This window comes from Amphiprion ocellaris, chromosome 8 (assembly GCF_022539595.1).
Source record: "Amphiprion ocellaris isolate individual 3 ecotype Okinawa chromosome 8, ASM2253959v1, whole genome shotgun sequence".
In the NCBI taxonomy this organism is placed as follows: Eukaryota; Metazoa; Chordata; class Actinopteri; family Pomacentridae; genus Amphiprion; species Amphiprion ocellaris.
In genome coordinates, this window is record NC_072773.1 from 6,051,709 (window position 1) to 6,058,715 (window position 7,007).

Below are 7,007 nucleotides of genomic sequence, written 5' to 3' on the forward strand. Positions count from 1 at the left end.
CATAAACACGTACAAAATTAATAGAAATAGACATAAAATCACCATAAAGATACATACAGTGGCTCTTTGCAGCCGTTACTTTTAGCTAAGTGCTAATATTACATTTAAAGAATTCTTAAAGTTGTTTAGCCATTAATCGTAGCGATTAGTACTGTTTCTCCAGTACAATTTAGGATGATTAGCCATTACTTTTAGCTAAGAGCTAACTTGTTTTTAGCCAAGTCTTTCAGTTGTTTAGCCATTAATTTAGCAAACTATAGGGACAATTGCTTTCATTTAAGCTTCTTTTCAAACATTCATTATATTCAGCTCACTATTGGAGCTGTTAGCATAATTTTTACTTACCTATTGTGTATTAACTATAGATGCTGTTACAGTAAATACACAGTCTACCACTAGTAACAATAGTAATAATATTAATGAAAATAATAATAATCTAATACTGACTCCCAAAAACTAATTCTGTAATGATTTTAATTCACATGGAGGTGGAGGTATAAAAAATAGATATCTTACAAAGATGAAATATCAATTTAGGATGCGACTGCCTGGAATAAATCCTTTCATCACCTGTACTGGCTTCCATCTGCTGCTAACAACATGCATCCCTGCTCTGTTTCATTATTGATAGGCCATATTGACCTGTTTGTCTCTCTTCACTGATGAGAATGATTTACCTTCCTGTTTGTCCTCGCTGAGCTGTGAGAAGAATCCAGATATAGACCCATTAAAACCACACAGGTTCATCCAGTCAAACTCCCAGTGTTACTGCAGCTGGAGAAAAACACGATTATTGTTTCTAAATGGGAACAGCTAATCAGCATTTATTCAACAACTGTAGTTTCAGGTACATGAGCTACCCCATAGCATTTATCTGACAGCAATATGTTAGTATTTTACAGGAGAAATAAATAAAATCTGAAAAAAATATTCCATTTGACATCCATGAAGGTCAACACATTCATTATTTCATTGAAACCTGTTGATTTATTTAAAAAGTCAAAAGAAAAAATACTAATTTGTGCAGCAAAACCTCATTTATCAGTCTTACTATTTTAAATTTCCAATTTATCCAATTCTGCTCGACTACATTTATCTCACATATGTAGTGATTAATTTTTTTTGTCACAATTCAGAAATCAATGACTAGTTAGTACCAAACCACCAGACATTTGAAGGCAAAGTTAGCCTTGACATATACATAACACTGCAGGAAATTTCAGGATTGGCAACATTTTATTGAAAAACTGGAATAATAGGTGTTTTACCTTAGTTTCCTCAGTTTTTTAGCTGACCTGAGTTACTTTAGATGCTTTTGAATGGAGGACTCAGACATATCTGTTGATTTCATCCACTTATTTCAAGATTTTTGGGGTCTTGAAGTCAAATTTGTGCCATTTGGGAGTAAATTTAGCTTTGAAATGCACCAAATACTGCAGAAAATATGTAAATTGGTAACATTGTATGTAAAAGCTGTACTTTGGTGTATTTTTCTTCTTTGTTTTCCCAGTTTTTACTTTACATCCGGTAGTGTCGGTCCTTTCCTTCGTCCTCCACTAGAAATGCTCTTGTACAGCAAACAGTTGGCCTCCATTGGTCTGAATGCAGCCCTATGGTGCCTCATGCTGATGAGCTATATATAATTAGTTGTCTATAGGACGAGCCCCTGGAAAAATCATTCACCACAGTGCTGTGATATAATGGACCAAATGTTTTAAGATCCTGTCTTGATGCGCTCGCCCAGCCCATTCTATATCTATAAAAAAGAAAATAGCAGACTTTGGTGTATTTTTTAATTTGTTTTCCAGTTTTCAGTCTACTTAAATTAGATGCTTTCAAATGCAGAGCCTGAACATATTTGTTGATTTCATCTGCTTATTGCGCGATTTCTGGGGGGGGCCTGAAGTCAAATTTGTGATATTTGGAAGCAAATTTGGCTTTGATATGCATGAAACACTGCAGAAAATAACTAGATTGGCAACATTCTATTAAAAAGCTGTCATTTACGTGTACATTTCACCTTTGTTTTCACAGTTTTTCAGTCTGCCAGAGTTACTTTAGGTGCTTCTCAACGCAGGTCCTGGACATATTTGTTGATTTCATCCACTTCTCAAGATTTTTAGTGGAATGAGTTCAAACTTGCATCTTTTGGAGACAAATTTAGCTCTGAGAAGCACAAAATACTGTAGCAAATAACTGCATTGGCAACATTTACTTAAAAACTGCATTTTTTATCTTTGTTTTCCAGTCTTCAGTCTACTGAACTTAAATTAAATGCCTTTAAATGCAGGGCCTGGACATATTTGTTAATTTCATCTGCTTATTACATCATTTTTACTAGAAAATGGACAAATTTACACATTTTGGAAGCAAATTTAGCTTTGAAATACATAGACTAATTTGACACCACTGCAGGGCTTCGCCGCCCTGCTGCTGAACACAGAAGAGAAAGGCTACCTTTGTATCCAGGGCAGTCCAACTCCTCAACTCATAAACCATAACATGCCCCCTCCATTTTGCTTTAGGAAGCAAATTTAGCTTTGACATACACAAAACAATCAGACACCACTGCAGAAAATGACTGGACTGGTAAAGTTTTATTGAAAAACTACACTTTGGTGTATTTTTCACCTTTGTTGTCACAGTTTTTCAGTCTGCCAGAGCTACTTTAGGTGCTTCTGAACGCAGGTCTTAGACATATTTGTTGATTTTATCCACTTATTACAAGATTTTTATAGGAACGAGTTCAAACTTGCACCTTTTGGAGACAAATTTAGCTTTGAGCTGCACAAAATACTACAGAAAATAACTCGATTGGCAACATTGTACTGTAAGTGTACTTTACCTTTGCTTTCACAGTTTTTTTAGCCGACCAGAGCTACTTTAGGTGCTTTTGAATGGACGAATCTGACATAGCTGTTGATTTCATACGCTACTGCAAGATTTTTGGGGGGCTTGAAGTCAAATTTGTGCCATTTGGAAGCAAATTTAGCTTTGAAATACACAAAATACTGCCGAAAATAACTGGATTGGCAGCATTTTATGGAAAAATTGTACTTCAGTATATTTCTCATCTTTGTTTTCCAAGTGTTTTGGTCTACTTGAGTTACTTTAGACGCTTTTGAATGCAGGATTTGGGCATATTTGTTGAGTTCATCTGCTATCACTAAATTTTGATTGGATAAAGGTCAAATTTGCACCTTGAGATGCACCAAACACTTCAGAAAGCAGCTAGATTTGCAATGTTTTTTAAAAAGCTGTCATTTAGGTGTATTTCACCTTTCTTTTGTCAGTTTTTTCCTTTCCGTGCTGCAGTGTCGGTCCTTTCCTTCGTCCTCCACTAGAAATGCTCTTGTACAGGAAACAGTTGGTCTCCATTGGTCTGAATGCAGCCCTATGGTGCCTCATGCTGATGAGCTATATATAATTAGTTGTCTATAGGACGAGCCCCTGGAAAAATCATTCACCACAGTGCTGTGATATAATGGACCAAATGTTTTAAGATCCTGTCTTGATGCGCTCGCCCAGCCCATTCTATATCTGTAAGAGGACAGATGGCCATCCCTGTTGGTGCGAATCTCCACAGCTTCTCCAAACTAATACACCCGGCATATGGACCAGCGTGGCAGGGTGGGGACTGGCACCGGGCCCTCAGGAGAGCACGCTGACAGGACAAGGAAGATGCAAAATGTGGCGCAGTCTCCAGTAAAAAATACAAAAATGCTGCTGGTCCCCCGGAAACACTCAAGACCCAAAACCCTGAGCAGGCACATTTCACTTACATAAAAGTTCTGAGGGTCGAAGCCAGAGATTAGGCCTCACGGCGTCATGGCGACTGGCTGCCACGGGCCATTAGGACGAGGGCAGAGGGGCAGTTTATCCTCGTTTAGGACAACCTTGGATGAAAGGTGTGGGGATGATTTCCTCGCCTCTGTTCTGCTATCAGAGTGTACTTGAGCTCTCCTTCTGCTCGGCCCACCCAACGCCTCTGGACCGGGCCCAGCTGAAGGGATTAATGGCCTCCTGAAGGAGTATCACAGGGAATCAGAACCCGCTACCACAGTGAATTGATTTTACAGCCGCCACGTCGATGCTATCCGCCTTCAGCTGGATGCAATCAATCTGAGCGATAAGAGGAAGACAGAGGAGGTGGCTCGGCCAGGAGAGGCTTCGCTCCTCTCGAGGTATTTGGCCATGTCAGACTGGAGAACTGAGGACGGTGGGAAAAGAAATGGAAGCTGCACAGACTCTGTACTGCCATCATGTGGTTTAAACGCTAAACTACCATCCAGCAGCAGAGATAGGACGAGATCAAATGAACTTTATTCATCCCCCACTAGGGAAATTCACAGCAGCTGGATACAGATGAGACATGAAAGAAGCAGGAAAACAACACAAAAGCACAATAAACATATAATAAAGGTAAAATAGAGACAATGATGAATATAAATATGGATATATAAGGGTCATTCCAGAATTGGAGGACATTTGAGCTTCCAAATCTTTGAAAAATTAACCTTCTCTTTCACAATTTTCTGCTCCATATTCATCAATAATAGGTAATAAAATATGAAAGGCTTGATTGTCTCAGCTTACACATCAATGTTATCATTTTTATTCCATGTTTTCTGTGTTGTTTGCTAACCCTACTCTCATCACAGTAACAGGGTTGCTAATCCATGCTAATGTGATCTTTTTCTCAGCAGTAGAAGCTAGATATTTAGCTGCTGTTACTGCTGACCAAGAGGACAAACTGACTGATGGAAAAAAGTAAGAAGAATTAGTCTGATCCTGATAATATGAGGTAGAGTGAGACGTTCAATCAAGGCTGACAATGTTATGAAAATATGAAAAACAGAAGAGAGGATATACACACGTGGACAAAATTGTTGGTACCCCTCGGTTAACGAAAGAAAAACTCACAATGGTCACAAAAATAATTTGAATCTGACAAAAATAATAATAAATAAAAATTCTATGAAAATTAACCAATGAAAATCAGACATTGCTTTTGAACTGTGGTTCAACAGAATTATTTTTTTAAAATAAACTCATCAAACAGGCCTGGACAAAAATGACGGTACCCTTAAATTAATATTTTGTTGTACAACTTTTTGAGGCAATCACTGCAATCAAACCATTTCTGTAACTGTCAATGAGACTTCTGCACCTCTCAGCAGGTATTCTGGTCCACTCCTCATCAGCAGACTGCTCCAGTTGTCTCAGGTTTGAAGGTTCCTTCTCCAGACGCCATGTTTCAGCTCCTTCCACAGATGTTCAATAGGATTTAGATCAGGGCTCATAGAGGCCACTTCAGAATAGTCCAATGTTTTCCTCTTAGCCATTCTTGGGTGTTTTTAGCTGTGTGTTTTGGCTCATTATCCTGTTGTAAGACCCATGACCTGCGACTGAGACCAAGCTTTCTGACACTGGGCAGCACATTTCTCTCTAGAATACCTTGATAGTCATGAGATTTCATTGTACCTGCACAGATTCCAGACACCCTGTGCCAGATGCAGCAAAGCAGCCCCAGAACATAACAGAACCCCCTCCATGTTCCACAGTAGGGACAGTGTTCTTTTCTTCATATGCTTCATTTCTGCGTCTGTGAACATAGAGCTGATGTACCTTGCCAGAAAGTTCCAGTTTTGTCTCGTCTGTCCATAGGACATTCTCCCAGAAGCTTTGTGGCTTGTCAACATGCAGTTTGGCAAATTCCAGTCTGGCTTTTTTATGATTTGTTTTCAACAATGGTGTCCTCCTTGGTCGTCTCCCATGAAGTCCACTTTGGCTCAAACAATGATGGATGGTGCGATCTGACACTGATGTACCTTGACCTTGGAGTTCACCTTTAATGTCTTTAGAGGTTGTTCTGGGTTCTTTTGTTTCCATTCCTATTATCCATCTCTTCCATTTGTCATCAATTTTCCTCCTGTGGCCACATCCAGGGAGGTTGGTTACAGTCCCATGGATCTTAAAATTCTGAATAATATGTGCAGCTGTAGTCACAGGAACTTCAAGCTGCTTGGAGATGGTCTTATAGCCTTTACCTTTAACATGCTTGTCTATAATTTTCTTTCTAATCTCCTGAGACAACTCTCTCCTTGGCTTCCTCTGGTCCATGTTCAGTGTGGTACACACCATGTCACCAAACAGCACAGTGACTACTGTAACCCTATAAATAGGACTACTGACTGATTACAAGTTTGTAGACACCTGTGATGCTAATTAGAGGACACACCTTGATTGAACATGTCCCTATGGTCACATTATTTTCAGTCTTTTCTAGGGGGACCATCATTTTTGTCCAGGCCTGTTTCATGAGTTTATTTTTTAAAATAATTCTGTTGAACCACAGTTCAAAAGCAATGTCTGATTTTCATTGGTTAATTTTCATAGAATTTTAATTTGTTTTTACTTTTGTCAGATTCAAATTATTTCTGTGACCATTGTGGGTTTTTCTTTCATTAACCAAGGAGTACCAACAATTTTGTCCACGTGTAGCTTTGCTCTATCCATTCTTTAGGAAAACAGTTTAAAGATGTTAATTCCAGAGTTTCATGTGATTCACTGTTTTCTTCTTCTTCTACCAGCTAAAAATGTTATGCTAACAGGGTTGTTGTGGGACACATGTTCAATGCATAATAATTCTTATTTAAAATACTATGTTGATTTAAAAAAAAAAATTCCCGCAATTACAAGAAACATCAATTTAAAAAATAACACGGAAAAAGTAGATTTAAATTTCATTTTAACTGCTTTACTTGAGATTCAATTTGGTCATCAGGGGATTGGAGAGAGAAAAATGACATTTTAGAGGGAACACCAGACTTATTTGGTATTTTTAAAAATATTTTCAAACATTCTTTTTTCCTAGATTTTTTTTTTTTTTTTTTTTTTAAAAAGATTTGGTCTCGGGACAAGAACATTTACACAACAACTGCATGTTTTAGTATTTTGTACATGGATTATTTGAAATTTGATGGATGGGACGTAAAATGTTCAGT